At 39.1% G+C, this 17,189-nt stretch overlaps 1 protein-coding gene across 1 annotated transcript in view; it reads left to right on the top strand.

Annotated features, from left to right (window-relative positions):
• LOC120189406 (callose synthase 9-like) overlaps positions 1-17,189 on the top strand; it is a 70,563-nt gene that overhangs the window by 32,984 nt on the left and 20,390 nt on the right.

The following is a 17,189-nucleotide window of genomic DNA, read 5'->3' on the forward strand; positions in this document are numbered from 1 at the left end:
AGTTTACTCTTAGATAGGTTTAAATGCAACCCTGTCATTAAACTGAAATTCTGAGCACTCTTTTGATGTTCTGGATGTTAGTAAGAGTCATGGCAAAACAGAATCAAGTCATCAGCGAACTGTAGGTGAGTCAAAAGGAAAGGATTAGCTGATCTACCAATATCAAACCCCTGGAAAAGTCCCAAATCAGAAGCTTTAATCAGCATTAGATGTAGGAGTTCACCAATTAGATTAAACATCAGAGGGGAAAGACTGTAGCCTTGTCTTAACCCTTTTGTCATTGGGAACTCCTCAGTAGGAGAACCATTTACTAAAACCGAAATTAAGGCAGAAGATAGACAATATTCAATCCAAGAAACCCATTTCTCTCCAAAACCCATAGCTTTCATTACTTTAAGAAGAATCGACCATTCAACCGTATCATAGGCTCTTCGAAAATCAATTTTGAAGACTACCCCTTCCTACCTTGCTTCCTCCAATAATCTATACTTTTTTTTATAGGAATAGGAGGTATCATTAAAAACCTCCCTCATAGTTGACTTTTGAAAAGTGGCAACTAATTGAGGGAGGAAAAGAGTACCTCAATTTATTAATAGACCAGAATTACATATACATTCTAGCCCTGAATAACATAAGATATACATAACACTCTAACCCTCGATAATAAAACAGGACATTAATACAAATAGCGTTGGGAAACAAAGACCCCTTAGCCTAACCCATCCTCAGCTAGGTCATCAGACTCAACAGAAAGCCTGCAACACTCAACCAATCCCCTGCTTAGCTATCCTGTCGCCTCCATGCAACTCCTAGGAACCCATCTAAGAACGACGCCCTTAGCATAACAAGAACTCCAATTTCCTCCACCAAATCACTGAAAAAAGTAGGAGCAGGTTGTAGCTTTAAAATCCATCCACTGCACATTTGCTATCACTTTCCAAAATAGTCTACCCTTGTTAGCCCAATTGGAAGAAAGAAAAAACCAATCCATTCTTATAGTTTTCAGTTCAGTCACTATAGGGAGACCGACCCAAACTGCAGAAAAATTAGCTAAAGAGCAACTAAAGGAGTCTCTCAAAACCACAATACCCCCTGCACCATCTCCAATCACTGCCCCATCAACATTAGTTTGAACATATCCGATGGTGGAGGACTCAGCCAATAACCTTCTTAGTAATCGTACTATGGAGGAGTTTATCACCCGCTTAGGATCCCCTATTAGAAGGTCGGTCTGAATCCGAACCCCAGGGTATTTAGCTAAGAACCATTTCGCCAATCTAAATTTAGTGATAAAGAACAAACATTAGAGTCAACGCTGACGTTTTCAAAAACAACCAAAATTCTTGCCTTCCAAATAGACCAGAAGATGACAGCCGGAATAAACCTCCAAATAAGTGAATTATGACATAGGTTCGACCACGAGCACAGAATAGCAAAGGGTCTTGAGGCAACAACGAAGAGATATCCATAACTTTAGGAATTGCTCCACAAATCAGAGGCAAAGTGCACGATAGGAATAGGTGTGCAATAATGAACACAAAACATCCGAAATCTGAATCCCTATTTTCTTCAATTCCACTCTAACTGCTAATTTTTGATGACAGATCTGCCATAGAAAAGTTTGTACTCTAGGAGGTGCCAATCCATCCCAAACCCACTTCTTCCACTCATAACTCTCTTCGACCTACCTTGTAATGACTGTCTACAGGATTGACCGAAAACATGCCATCCCCCTTCCTGACCATCCCATGAAGTCATCCACAGATCGTTCCAGCGAAATTTTGTCGATCAATGACATTAAAGCGATCCACTGGTTCAATTCCCAATCATACAAATTTCTTCTAAGTTGAATGTTCCAAACCCAGACATCATCTTCATACTCCCCAAACTCAGAAATCAGCCCCCATTTATTCGTCGACAAAGCAAATATTCTGGGGAAATGGTTTTTTAAAGGCATATTAGTAATCCAAACATCACACCCAAAAAGCAATCGCCGACCATTTCCCAAATTCTCTTTGAATTCTGTCTCAAACATCACTAATCTGATCATTCTTAGCATAGTTACTGAGGATACCTCTCCATATCCAGAGTCTAAAGGTGAAGCCGCATTTGAAATTGAAAGAGACATACTGCTCACGTTGTTTTTGCAACAAATCATATTCTTCCACACACTATATTTTTCATTAGCAAATTTCCAAACCCATTTCCCAAGTAGGACCCTATTAATCAACCTTAAGTCAAGAATTCCCAGGCCACCCTCTTCAATTGGTTTACTAACCGATTCAATCACCCAGTGAATTCGTTTTTTCAGATCTTCACCCAAAGGTTAGCCATCAACGATTCAACTTCGAGTCACTTTTAGAGGGATCTTGAAAACCGGTTCCCATATACCCTCTGAATTTTTCCTAGTTCCATCGGTAAACCAAGATAAGACATTGGAAAAGACCCCTCCACAGGTCGCTTTCATAGCCCAATCTTTAACTCTGTCAGCTTCCATATTAACCCCAAATAATGAACACTTAGACAAGTTTAAGTGTAACCCAACATAGCATCGAAAACCCTCAATACTCTCCTAATATTTAGAATTTGCATTATCTCTGCAAACTGTAGGTGTGACAACTGAAAGGAATTACAACCCTACCATACTGAACCCTTGAAACAGACCTATATTAACAGCCTTAGTCAACATAAGATTTAATAATTCCCCCACTAAATTGAACAGGAGAGGGGATAGACTGCACCCTTGTCTCAGCCCTTTGCTAATATTGAATTCCTCAGTAGGTGAACCATTAACTAACACCGAAATAGAGGCAGAAGAAACACCATTTAATCCATGAGATCCATTTTTCCCCAAAACCCATAACCTTCAAAATTCTGAATAAGATAGGCCACTCAACCGAATCATTTAATGTTGTTTAATTTGCGTTATCCCCTTTGTTGTTTAATTTGGGAGGGAAATTGCTACATTTAATGTGGTGAAAGCAGTGAACAAGGGGCTTTCTCGGGTTTTCAATTAGGCTTTAATGATCGTTCTTTCATGCTATCTCATTTGCAATTCGCGGATGACTTAATAATTTTAGTAAGGCTTCTAGTCATGACTTGGTGAATATTAGGAGGGTGCTTCTAATTTATGAACTGCTGGTGGGTTTGAAGTTGAATTTGTCCAAGAGTAGAATTTTTGGAATTAACGTGGAGAGGAGTTAGTTTCATGGGCAAAGGAAATAGGGTGTGTAAGGGAGTTTTTCCATCGGAGATTTAGGTCTTCCATTGGGGGCCAAGAGGAATTCCTTTTCATGTGGGAACCGGTAGTTCAAAAATTTTATAAGAGTTTGGCTGGTTGGAAGGCCAAGTCTTTATCTCTGGCTGGAAGGGCTGTCTTGGTCAAATGTTTTGTGCTCTCTTCCAATATACTACCTTTTATTTTCGATCCCTAGTAGCGTTCTCAACAATTAAATCTATCATGGCATCGTTTTTATGGGGGGGAGCATCAGAGAAAAAAAATCAAAGATAGCTGATCTAATCAGAGTAGGATCAAAGATATCTATCCTAGCCACTTTCAAAGACGAAATAGCATTCATTCTATTCCTATTAAGAGCACATAGTGATAGAATCTGGTATTTCTATCCCCTTTCTTAATCCATTTAAGACGTGATTTTTGGAACCAATATTCCCTCCTTCCTATGCAAACTCCACAAATCATTCCTCCAAGATAATAGTTGACCCCTTTCTTGTGCAGAAATTCCCCTACCCTAAGACTTTAATTCCAAGTCATTTATCCTGTTTTCCAGCTCTGATATCTGTTCTGAAATTCCCATATTGTTACTATTTGGCCACATTTTAATCGCTTTCTTTGTTCCCTGAAGAATACTCAGCATACCCCTTCGGGCATTCTCCCTTTTTAGATCATGCACAACATTTTGAACCACCCATTAAACCCATCCTCCTCTAGTAAGTAGTTAAAAACCGGAAAGGTTTGGGCCCCAATTTTTGAGATCTTCTTCAAGTAGTATAGGATTATGATCAATAGATTTTGGCAACACTTTCTGGATAACTTTGGAAATACCTGAAAAAACGCACCACTTAATAGAAAACGATCTAATCTAATCCACGTGAGAGCTTCTCTATTATTGCACCAAGTAAATCTCCCTCCAACTAAAGGTAGATCCATAAGGTTTAAATTTAGGACAAAGTTGGAGAATAACTCCACTGAATGCCAATTCTGAGCAACTCCAATCTTCTCCTCAGGATCAAGATAAGCGTTGAAATCCCCTCCTAGGCATACAAGCAAATCAAGTTGTTGTATAAAACACATCAGCTCTCTTAAAAATTCCTCTTTATCAGCCTCAACCGACGGTCCATACCATAATAAAACAACAATCAAAGTTGAGACTCTTAACCTTTCCTGATAACGAATGAATCTATTGTGTTTAAAATCCCTGCTTACTTCAAACATATTTTCATTCCACAACATATTAAGCTCCCTGCAAAACCAGTAGCCGGCTGAAAACTAAAACCTTTCAAGAAGTTACCCCCTAACTTCCTCAACAATCTTTTTTGGCATTTATTCAAGTTAGTTTCCTGAAGAAACATAATCATCGGTTTGATTTTTGAAACTAATCTTGCAACTGCTCTTGATTTTCCTTTCTACCAAGCCCCTAACGTTCCATGAAATCAATTTGATTTGTGACATAATTAACAATAGCACCAAACCTTTCCATCCTGTAAATCAGTCAAGAGCTTCTAAGAGGCCCTTTTAGCTCCATCTTCAAGATCTCCTCTTCCAAAACATGATTACCCCCTTTGAAGAGATTCCCCACATATCACACATCCCTAGTAGCAGCAGCTTCCAATCTTGCTTCGACAGATTTGTGCGGGACACAGAATTATCACTGTTTTGATCCATATTTTCCCTATCTAGACCTCTATCTAGTCTTTCATAAATTCGATCATGGAAACAAAATTAACATCTTGTTCTTAAGAAAACCTCTTTTAAACCATAAGAAATGGACTCCTTGTTAATACTCCGCCCCTGATTACCAGCCAATAGCATTGGAATTTCAACCCTTTCCACCTCTGTTCCTTCTACACTACCAACTTCCTTCTCCCGAATTAATCTTTCCTCTACCATATCCTCATTTGTAAACTTAGCCTGTAGACTGACGTTAATTCCACCCAACAAGCAAATTTGAGTTGGATTCAGACGAAGCTATATCCTGATCCTGCCTATTTGATTTGTCCATCTCCTTTTTCTGTGAGTCTCCTAGTTCCTCCACCCGAGATTCTATAAGTCTACCACAGCCCAGTCGATTTAAAATGACAACTGGCCCAGCAGTTGATAGTCTAATGGGCTCACTCAAGTCCTCTGATTGGGCTTTATCACTTTCATTGGAAAAATTACACCTAATCCCAATACCCTGATAATTCCCTCTCAAATTCAAATCCTCTGCTAGACAGTCTGAAATCTTTAGTCCACTATGTTGACCTCCTCCCTCCTGCCACATTAAATTTTGACCCCCTTTGCCGCCTGATACAGGTGTACTCACATCCCCTACTAACCATCTATCAACACTGTCCCTAGTATCCACAGCTGGCAAGTCTGGTCTACCAACCCCATAAGAGCACCTGTCTTCTTCCTCCTCTGAAACTTCATCATCTCTGAACATATCCTCGCCGGCCACCGTTGAGTTTCCTACTGAGAAACTTTCCCGTTTTATATAGACCGACCCCACATTAATTTTGACCTTGAAAGATCTCCCATACGAGCCCACAATAACAGACTCCTGTACATCAAAGGGACTGGCCACCCTCAGCAAGGCCCTTGCCACCGCCATGTCGTCTCTTTGCACCGTCGAATCGTTGATACAGACTAGCTTCCCCCACCTTGAGACAAGTTTCTCCATAAAAGAGATTTCAGCATAATAAGGGGATTCCAACTAACTCAACCGAACAAAACGCCATCGGTACCCCATCATCATTCACAAGAGAATCAATCCAATCAAACCAGAAGGATAATTCCTCTAATCTGCTCGACCACGCCTCTTTAAAATCTTCCACCGAATCAAAGGTCAATATGCAAGAGTTCCACGCATAACCCCACTTAGCTCCCTTAACCTTGATCCCATCGCTTGCCAATCCCTTCAACACTAACTCCAAATCAAAGTGTGGTTTGATAATCCCAGTCAATGATCTCTTCACCCAATCCCATTCATCTGAGGGAATATGCATCTCCCAAAGATTTCTCATTACAACATCTTTACAAGGGTGACCCACCCTAATCTTTTCCTCCACCGGACCTTTCCTCATCCCATCAGACGAGACTAAAGCATCCTTATAAGACCTTTCATCCCTCAAACGACTGAAAGACTGAGATCCAACTTTACTCCTCCAGTTCGCTCCCTCACTCAACTTATCTTCATCTTTTCTGGACTTTCTTCCAACTACTTGCAAGTGCTTCTGCCTCCGATATGTAGCTACACATACCGAAACTTTCTTCCTATCAATCCAAATACCATTAACATTCTCAATCGCCTTCTTCATTTCATCCTCCTTCGCAAACTGAACGAACGCAAACGTATGATCTCTATAATTTGGCTTGTTAGACCTATTCGGGATGTAAACTCTCATAACACTACCCTGTTGACTAAAAATATCCTTTAATGTTCACCAAGTGACTCTCTTGCTAAGATTAACTACAAACACCGTCCAATCCTCGTCGGAGGACGGACCTCCTAAGACGCTCTCTCTCACCATGGCTCAAGCTTGTAAAACTATAATAATAATACTAATCTATACCTTCATTAGCTAGGAATGCACAATCTAGTAGTTGCCTACCAGGAATAAATGTGAACTGATTAAGGCTAACCCAATCTTTTATACAAGAAACCAATCTTTTGGATAGAACTTTAGAAATGATCTTGTATAAACTACCAACAAGGCTAATTGATTGGTGAAGGAGATCGTCTCTATTATGGAAGGGATGGATATTATGTTAAGGCTAATCTTGAGGGCTGCCAATTGGGAAGCGGACAATTTAGCTAAAGATGGTATTGGTTGATTAGCTGCCTTTGTATTTGAGGAGTTGGAGTGTATGTTTCATTTTGTTTCTGCAGGTTTTTGTTCTTAGTATTATGTAATTTGTGTCTACGTTTTCCAACTGATAGTGGTTTTTAAGTCTTATGCTTTCTGGGAAGGTTTATTTTGTTGTAGAGTGGGTAATGTACTTTTCTTCTGTTTAATAAAATTATAGGCGCTCTTTTCCTCCTTTCATTACCCTTCATGTTACTTTCATAACATGGAGGGTAAAAAGGAGGTTTTTTATGAGGCCTCATCTTCTATCAAAAAAAAAACAAGGCTAATTGACTTGTAATCTTCTAAACTTTCTGGATTAAGTTTCTTAAGGATTAGGGAAATGAATGCATGATTAACCCTATGGTCCCATTTTCTTCCAATATAAGACAAATTTCATGATCTGCTCCTTTAACATAGGCTAATACTTCTTGAAAAATCCTATAGTAAAACCATATGGTCCAGGAGCTTTATCGCTAGCTGATGAAGAAATTGCTTCCCAAACTTCTTGTTCTTTAAAAATCTCCTCAAGACAATCCCTTTGCACAGCAGATAGCTTTGCAAAAATAAGTTCAAATTCTCCCACTTCCAGCTTATTAATTGTATTATAAGCTTTTTTGAAATAATCCGAGACATGAGCCTTAATCTGAACTGTGTCTGTCATATCACACAATATCAATTCTAATCATTATTCTACTCATGCAATCATATATTTCAACATGTAGGAAACATACTTATCGCAAGTCTAATTTCCCATCGAGTCATATTTAATATCCGTATGCACTCACCTTGGCCTCACTAAGTTCCAATCCCCTTTTTATGATTTATTTCTTTCGATCGAATCTTAATATGATAGTCGTCACGGAACTTGTTCGTGCTTGATATCTACATAATCATACATTGATACATATCAGTATCCAATTGATGTATTCTAATCTATCATTTCTTGGACCAAAAGAAAGGTCTAATTCTATTTTCCCCTTGAAGTGCATCGGTACATTCTACAGTGCATCGATGCATTCCTTAACATTTGCATCGATGCACTATCCATGCATAGGTACACAAATTACATTCGATGTTTCATTTTAAGGGGGTGCATCGATGCACTCCTTATGCATCGATGCACTAATTGCATTCGATGTTTATTTATTTGAGAGTGCATCGATACACATTGAAGATGCATCGACGCACACAACCCAGAAATTCCATTTTATGCACGAAAATTCAGTCTTTTCAGCTTAATTGCTTCATATATCATCCCCTTTCTTATTCTTAACTTACATACTCATGCTTAAACTCATTTATTCTCATTTATCACATCTTTATCCTCGAAATCTTATCTTCCAAATGAAATTCAAGAATCATACCAAATTTTCTATATGTTCTAAATTCAATTCTATCACTCGAAATCTCTTAATTCAACTATTGACAAGTCAAATTTAACTTCAAATTCTAATTTCCAAAATTTCATTTAAAAACTTCTAGTCTTTGATTTCTCTTAACTCCTTCATCTTATGGTTTTAAGACGAATTAAGCTTTCGTTAAGCTTAATTATCATCTCAAGAATTAAACTCAACTTCAAATTGAAAGGAAACAATCACTTGACATAATCTTACGTTACCAATGGAGCCACGGGAAGAAAGGAAGAAGAAAACCAAGCATCTCCAGAGTCTTCTAATTTTTCTTCTCCTCTCCACGTGTCTACTTCTTTTATAAGGGAAGATAAAAATCTTTCTTTGTCAAATGACCATTATACCCCTTATTCCATTAGTTATTTACTGAACAATAAAATAAATCTTTCAAATCTTTCAAAATCAGACTTAAAATTTCCAAAACTTCCATTTTAGTCACTTGCTCTTGTTTCGGGATGTTACAAATTCGAAGCAGGTTGTGGGGTGGGATATTTTCCTATGACTCATCTTGGTTTACCGATAGGCGCAAAGAAAAATTCAGTTGTTGTGGGAGTTAGTATTGCAGAAAGTTTACAACAGATTAGCAGGTTGGAAAGTTTCCTCTTTATCGCTGGAATATTGGTGTTGGTGAAATTGGTGTTGTCCTCCTTACCTATTTTCTACCTCTCTATTTTCAAAATTCCGTTAAAGGTAAACCAGAAACTAAATTCATTAATGTATAGATTCCTTTGGGGTGAAGGAACAACCAAGAAATGGATTCATTGGGTAAATTGGAGTACGGTGTGTCAACCTTATGAAGAGGGTGGCTTGGGAGTCTTAGACTTGAGTTTGGTTAATAGAGTTTTGCTTGGGAAATGGGTTTGGAAGTATGCAAATGAGAAAGACTCTCACTGGAAAAAATTACTTTGCTGCAAGCATAATGTCAGTAATTTATCTCTATCAATATGCAAGGTCGTTTCTCCTCAAGATTCATGGATATGGAGAGGTATTCTGAATAATTATGAGAAAAAGGACGAGATAGGAGAGTACTTGAGGTCCAATTCGAAGATCCAAGTGGGGAATGGTAGGTCAATTGAATTTTGGAATGATGTTTGGGTTAATGGCTCTTCCTTAAAGAATCAATTTCCTAGGATTTTTGCTCTATCGACTAATAAAAGGGGAAAAGTGGCTGAATTTGGTTGCTTTGAAAATAATGGTTGGGTTTGGAATATTCAGCTAAGGAGGAATTTATGTGATTGGGAATTGGATCAGTGGATTTCTTTAATGCTTTTGATTGATAATATAGTCCTGTCTGAATCAGTGGATGATTTTCTCGCGTGGTCGGGGAAAGGTGACGGTTTGTTCTCGGTTAAGTCTTGTAGAATGACTTTTTCCTGCAGAACTGGAGGTACTTTTCAGTGGAAGAAGTGGGTGTGGTCTGGATTGGCTCCTCCTAGAGTGGAAACATTTCTATGGCAGAGTACTCACCAGAAATTGGCCGTTAGAGTGGAACTGAAGAAAAGAGAGGTTACTCTGGAAGATGTTCTATGTCCTTTATGTCATAAGTATGAGGAAACAATTCAACATCTTTTATCTCTTGCTCGGTTGCAGAAGAGCTGTGGAATAGATTCTTAAGGTTTTGGGATATCTCTTCAGTTTTGCCCCAAGAACCTTTTTCCCTACTTTGTTCTTGGTCTTATCTAAGGGAGTATTCTACTATTTGGAAGTTTATCCCCGAAGTTGTTTTGTGGTCCTTATGAAAAGCTAGGAATTCGGTGGTGTTTGAAAACTGGAAATTTGACAGTTCATATCTGTTCTTCATTTCCAGATTTAGGCTGGCTAAATGGTTTTTAGTTAAATTCCCTCATGCTAATATTCAGGTTGATTTACTAGTAGGGGATCCATCGCTTGCAGACAAAATTCCTATTAAATCCTCTAAGAAGAAGAAGAAGGTTCACTGTTGGTCTCTGCCTCCTTCTGATTTTTTTAAATTCAATGTTGATGGGGCGGTAAGAGGTGATGGGCTGCAGGGTGGAATTGGAGAAGTTTTGAAAGATTTGAATTGTTCTACTTTAACCACTTTCTCTACTGCTGTGGGACCTGATCCTCCTACGTTTGCTGAGCTGAAAGCTATTAAACTAGGAATTGATGTATTCCTTTCTTCTGAATGGGCATTGAAGGGAAGACTAATCCTAGAGAGTGATTGTAAAACAACAGTTGATTGGATTTTTATGCCATTTTCTGCCCCAATGTTTTTTAGTACTTTGGTTGGGGAAATTGGGGCCTTAGTTTCTGTTAGGGGTATTATTGTTAAATGGATTCCTAGGAGCTGTAATTGGGAGGCAAACAAGTTAGCTAAGGAGGGGATTGTTTGATGTTTAGAGTTTTATTTTTGTTTTGTTCTGTATTTTATTTCGGGATGTTTATTATGTAAGCTGTAATCTTATGTAATTATGGTTTATCAATAAGATGAGGTACTCTTTTCCTCCTTCCGCTAGTTGCCTCTTTCACAAGAGCCAACTAAGAATGAGGTTTTTAATGGGGAGCTTTCCGACTCTTTGGCTTCTAGACTCGCTCATGTTTGTGTCATCAGTTTTGACCATGTGTCCTTATGTTTGACGTGGCATGCAAACCTTAATCTTTTAGCTAGGCCATTCAGGTTAGCAGAAAGAAGCATTTATTATTAATAGAAAATATAACAAATTGTTTTCTAGAATCCAAAAAAAATTATTGATGCTTATTTATGAAATGAGAATCCAAAAAAAATTGTTGATGATTATTTATTGTGATCTGAAACATTAGGGGAACTTTTTAGTTATCATGGAAAAGTTATTAGGGTGTTTATTCCTTTTATTAATAACAGACCAAAATACAAGGATTGTACGTTTGCATTTGTCCATTTTGCTAGCAAGAAGGATCTGTGCAATGCGGTGGAGAAAATGAACAATGTCAGGATTGATGGGAAGATAGTTTCTGTTTCAGTAGCTAAATATGACAAGTTAGCTGGGATGAAGAATCGTCAAGGGAATACTGAGGAGGGCTTCAAAAGGGTAGAAAAAGGAGAGTGGAAGGGCAGTCGAATGGCTTCTTCAGCGCAAGTGAATGAGAAAATGGAACGAATGAACAAGTTCAATGATGGAAGAACTTATAGAGACATTGTGGTTGGGGTGAAAAAAGTTCCAGAAGGTCATCAAGTAAACAGTCAAAAGAATACACAGGAAGAGAAGAAATCTTTGGATGTCTTTATTCCGATGGAAGAGAGATTATGGTTGAGATCTTCACTTACTGGCATTTGCAAAGAGATTTTTGAAGTAGAATTTGTGCAGAAAGCCTTACGAAATGAGGGCTTCAAAGTTAAGGTGATAAGGTGGGGATGTGCGAAGAATGCGTGTCTGGTGGTGTTTCAGTCGGTGGATGAGAGAAGAATTGCAATGGAAGAAAAATGGGATGCTCTAACGTTCTGGTTTGATATATTGGAGCCGGTGGTAGAGGAGGGGGGTATCCCATTAGCTTATTGTGCGATTTCAATAATTGGTGTCCCATTAAATTGCTGGTCGGTCCCGTTCTTTACTAGCTTAGAATCCAGATGGGGTAAGGTTGTAAAAATCCAAGATCAAACTGCGCATAGAGTGGATTGCAGAGTGGCGCAGCTGCTACTAAGGGTTGAGAGTCCTTTTGACATTCCAAATCAAACCATCATCACTACGTATGGGAGAAAATTCATGATTAAAATTAAAGTTGATGGTGCTGAGGAATTTTTCCCAGAATTATCAGATATGGAGATAGAAGAAGCTGCAGAGAATCCATGGGAGGAAAGCTCTTCGGAGTGGAGCAATGAAGACGTGCAGATTCGGCAAGAAGAGCAGGAGGCAGTTCAGGAGTTGTCAGTAACCAAAAATAGGATTATGGGGTTAGAAGTTCTCAACATGGCAAAAACACAACTACCGAGGGAGGTTTGAATTTAAACATAGGAAGGGAAAATACAATTGACTTGTGCAAAGAAGTGACAGAAGTAGGTGATGTCTCTACACAGCGGGATAAGTCGGAAGAAATTAATGAGGGGAGAGAAAATGAGAAAAGTTTGGGAGATGTCCTTAGGGAGGATGATATAGTTGACTGCGAAAATGGGCCTATTAGGGGCCCGGTTTTAAATTTCAGGAGTGGGCTGGAGCAAGAGGAGGAGAGTCTAAGCAAGGGTGACTGTTTCGAAATAACATAAAATAATGCTCTGCAAGGGCAAACTTCTGTGCAAGTGGGATCTGTTTCCCTGACCTCCAAAAGGAATTCGGGGACTGTATATGGGAGTAAATTGAGAAGGGGCATATACAAACATGTTTATTCAAGATCTAGGTCAAGGGGAACTAGGAGCTGTTTAGGTACAAGTTCGGATTATGTAAATAGCAATGAGGAGGAGGAGGGGACAGAGGCATTAGAGAGCTGGAATGTTAGTAAATTGTTGGGGGTCACATTTAGAGGGGGGAAAAAAGCTTTTATGAACAGAGCAATTCCATTGATTAAGGGAGAGGAGTACATGGGGGAAATTAAGGGGGATGGTTTACAAGGTTTTGATAGGATATAGATGATTAGTTGGAATTTATTGACTTGGAATGTTAGAGGTTTGGGTAGGAGGATAAAGGCTAGAGCTGTAAGGAGGATTGTTGATAAGATAAAGCCTTTAATTTTTTTCATTCAGGAATCGAAAAAGGAAGTGTTGACCCGTCGGTTGTGAGGAAAATGGGAGGTAATTTGTTGACAGCATCGGTAATTCAGCATCTGAAGGTTCTGCTGAAGGTTTGATACTTTGTGGAATGAGGTAGAGTGTAAGGTATAGAGGAGGTCATCCATAGGAGATATGTAGCAGTTAAAGGTATTAGTGATGAGGCACAAGGAGCATGTTGGTTCATAAATGTGTATGGTCCTAGTGTTGATTCAGAAAAGGAGGCGTTTTTTGGGGAGCTGTTATCATTCTTAGAGAATATAGACTGTCCAATGTATCTAGGAGGAGATTTCAATGTGGTAATGTCACAGGAAGAGAAGATCGGAGGTGCAGTTAACTTAGCTACAATGTTTGCTTTCAAAGATTTTGTGAGCAAAGCTAATCTTCTGGATTTGCCTATGGTTGGAGGCAGATTTACATGGTGCAACAATAGAGATATCCCAACTTATGAGCAGCTAGATCGATTCCTAGTGGACCAAAGATTTTTATCTTTGTTTCCTATGATCTCTCAAAGACTCTTTGAAAGGTCTGTTTCTGACCATAACAGCATCTTGCTGGAAAATAGGGGCTGGAATTGGGGCCCTAAACCTTTCAAATTGTTTAATTATGTCTTGGAAGAGGATGGGTTTTGTAAGATGATGGAAGGAGAACTTGTCAAGCTTTGTGATGTGGAGAATAGGCAACCAATCTCTAGTGTACTAAAGGAGTGCAGGGAGCAGTGAAGAAATGGTCTGGGAAGGGCTATCTTGAGATTCCTGGGAAAATAAATAGGTTGGAAAAAGAAATTCAGGTGATGGAACTTAATTTGCAACAAGGTCTCTCCCTGGTGTCTATGAAGAACCTAGTGGTAGCAAAGAAAGAGCTGTGGGACTTGTATAAAAAAGACGAACTGATTTGGTTTCAAAAGTCAAGATTGAAGTGGAATTTGAATGGGGATAAAAGCACCAGATTTTTCCATCAGTGTGCAAGAGGTAGAGGGAGGAGAAATAACATCAAATCCATCAAAGTTGATAATGAAGACAGTTCAGATCCAAATCTAATTAAAGATTCGGTGGTTCACTTTTTCAAGGGGTTGTTAAACCAGGACAATACATTGGAAGTTGAAGAACTGGACTTGGATTTTTTAAAGCTTTCGGAACAGTAGAGTATGGCCCTCGAGAAGCCCTTCTCCGAAGAGGAAATTTGGGGTGTAATCGCTAATTCGGATAGTAACAAAGCACCTGGTCCTGATGGACTGAATTTAGGCTTTTTTAAGAAGTTTTGGCCAAATCTGAAGGAAGTTTTGCTGCTGTTTTTTAAGGAATTTTATGAGGGTAAGGAATGGGACATAGAAACAAACCACTCTTTCCTCTCTCTTATTCCAAAGAGGGACAATCCGGAGGGGCTTGAAGACTTTAGGCCTATTAGTCTTGTTGGGGGTTTCTACAAAATTCTTTCAAAAGTTCTAGCTAGAAGATTAAGCTTGTGTATTAATGATGTTATTAGTCCATCACAATTCGCATTTATTCCGGGGAGACATATTTTAGATTGTGCGTTTATAGCAAATGAAGGCATTGATTGTTGGAGGAAAAAAGGATTGAAGGGAGTTGTCTTTAAGGTGGACTTCAAAAGAGCTTTTGATTCGGTTGATTGGAAGATCTTGTTGAAAATAATGAGTAAAATGGGATTTGGAGCTAGATGGAGTTCTTGGATGTATAAATGTGTTTCAACAGCTTCTATTTCAGTCTTGGTAAATGGCACTCCTACGGAGAAAATCAACATTACTAGAGGTCTAAGGCAGGGCTGCTCGTTATCCCCTTTGTTGTTTAATTTGGGAGGGAAATTGCTACATTTAATGTTGGTGAAAGCAGTGAACAAGGGGCTTTTCTCGGGTTTTCAATTAGGCTTTAATGATCGTTCTTTCATGCTATCTCATTTGCAATTCGCGAATGACTTAATAATTTTTAGTAAGGCTTCTAGTCATGACTTGGTGAATATTAGGAGGGTGCTTCTAATTTATGAACTGCTGGTGGGTTTGAAGTTGAATTTGTCCAAGAGTAGAATTTTTGGAATTAACGTGGGAGAGGAGTTAGTTTCATGGGCAAAGGAAATAGGGTGTGTAAAGGGAGTTTTTCCATCGGAGTATTTAGGTCTTCCATTGGGGGCCAAGAGGAATTCCTTTTCCATGTGGGAACCGGTAGTTCAAAAATTTTATAAGAGTTTGGCTGGTTGGAAGGCCAAGTCTTTATCTCTGGCTGGAAGGGTTGTCTTGGTCAAATCCGTTTTGTGCTCTCTTCCAATATACTACCTTTCTATTTTTCGAATCCCTAGTAGCGTTCTCAACAAATTAAACTCTATCATGGCATCGTTTTTATGGGGGGGAGCATCAGAGAAAAAGAACATTCATTGGATTAAGTGGGATTTGGTGTGTAAGCCTAAGAAGTTGGGGGGTTTAGGGATCCCGAATCTGTTGTTATTAAACAGGGCTCTTTTGGGGAAATGGGTGTGGAAATTTGCTGCAGAGAAAAACTCTTGGTGGAAATCTGTTTTGTGCTGTGTCTACAATTTGGATCCTAATTCTTTGATGATTCGGAATTCTTGGACAGCTCGTACTTCTTGGATTTGGAGAGGAATGTTAAGAATTTCTTCTCATGTGATGCATTTGGGGACTGTTTTAGGAGAAATTTGTGTGTTAGAGCAGGAAATGGAGAAACAGTTAAGTTTTGGCATGATGTTTGGTTGGGTTCGGTTCCTCTTAAAGATAGGTTTCCAAGGTTATTTGCTCTTTCGAATAATAAAGAGGGTAAGGTTGCAGAATTCAGATTGCATTCTGATGCGGGTTGGGTTTGGGATATTCAAACGAGAAGGAATTTGGTAGATTGGGAGGTTGAACAGTGGCTGTAAATTATTTCTCTGTTGAACAACTCTTCTTTGTCCCTAGTTGAGGAAGATTGTTGGATTTGGTTGGGAAATGGAGAGGGCTTGTTTACAGCAAAATCATGTGTGAATGCTTATTTTGATAGAGAAGGTAATGTTGAATTAGAAAGCAATTGGGAAAGATATGTTTGGAAAGGAATAGCTCCACCACGTGTGGAATCTTTCGTTTGGCAACTTGCTCATCATAGAGTTGCGGTGAAAGAGGAACTGCTGAAGAGAGGAGTAACTGGGGTTGAAGACTCTGTCTGCCCTATGTGCAGGAAGTTTAATGAGTCGGTCGCTCATTTGTTTCTTCACTGCGAAGTGGTATGGGCCTTGTGGGCTAAGTTTTTAAATTTATGGAATGTTTTCTTTGTGGTTCCTGGTTCGTTGATGGATTTCTTTATGGCCTGGGATGATCTAGTGCCACGATCTCACATATGGAAGTTTATTCCAAGAGCAGTATTGTGGTCTGTTTGGAAATGTAGGAATGAAGTGATTTTTCAGAATGGGAAGGTTGATCCAGTGTTGTTGTTCTTCATTACACGTTTCAGAACTGTTTCTTGGTTTGAAACATCAGTTAAGGATGTTCACTTTCATTTCAATTCTTGATGGGTGATTTAAAACTTGCAGATCAACTGGGCAATTCGCATAAGAAGAATCTTCCTTCTTCCAGGTGGAGTCCTCCTCCGGAAGGGTTTTTAAAAGTAAACGTTGATGGTGCAATGGTTAAAGATTGGGATAAGGGTGGTATAGGTGGCTTGATTAGGGATGGCAGCGGGTTGGTGCTTGGGTCTTTTTCAGAGAAGGTTGGGGGAGGTCCTCCTCTGCTCGCGGAGCTTTTGGCTATTAAAAGAGGGTGATTCTTATTGAGGAAGTTGAAACTGATTTCTATTCAAAACAGAGGTTTATTTTGGAATCAGACTCTTCAAATGCTCTGAAGTGGATTAATAATCCGATCCTTAGTTCTACTTTGTTCCAATCCTTGGTAACGGATATAGCTTCTACTGTGGAGATGAAGGGTATTATCACAAGGCATATCTCGAGAGCAGCTAATTGGGAAGCTGATGAATTAGCCAAAGCTGGCATAGGCTGATTTTAGTTGTGTAACTGTTAAGGTG

This window comes from Hibiscus syriacus, unplaced genomic scaffold, assembly GCF_006381635.1.
Source record: "Hibiscus syriacus cultivar Baekdansim isolate YM2019G1 unplaced genomic scaffold, ASM638163v2 tig00116954_pilon, whole genome shotgun sequence".
Lineage (NCBI taxonomy): Eukaryota > Viridiplantae > Streptophyta > Magnoliopsida > Malvales > Malvaceae > Hibiscus > Hibiscus syriacus.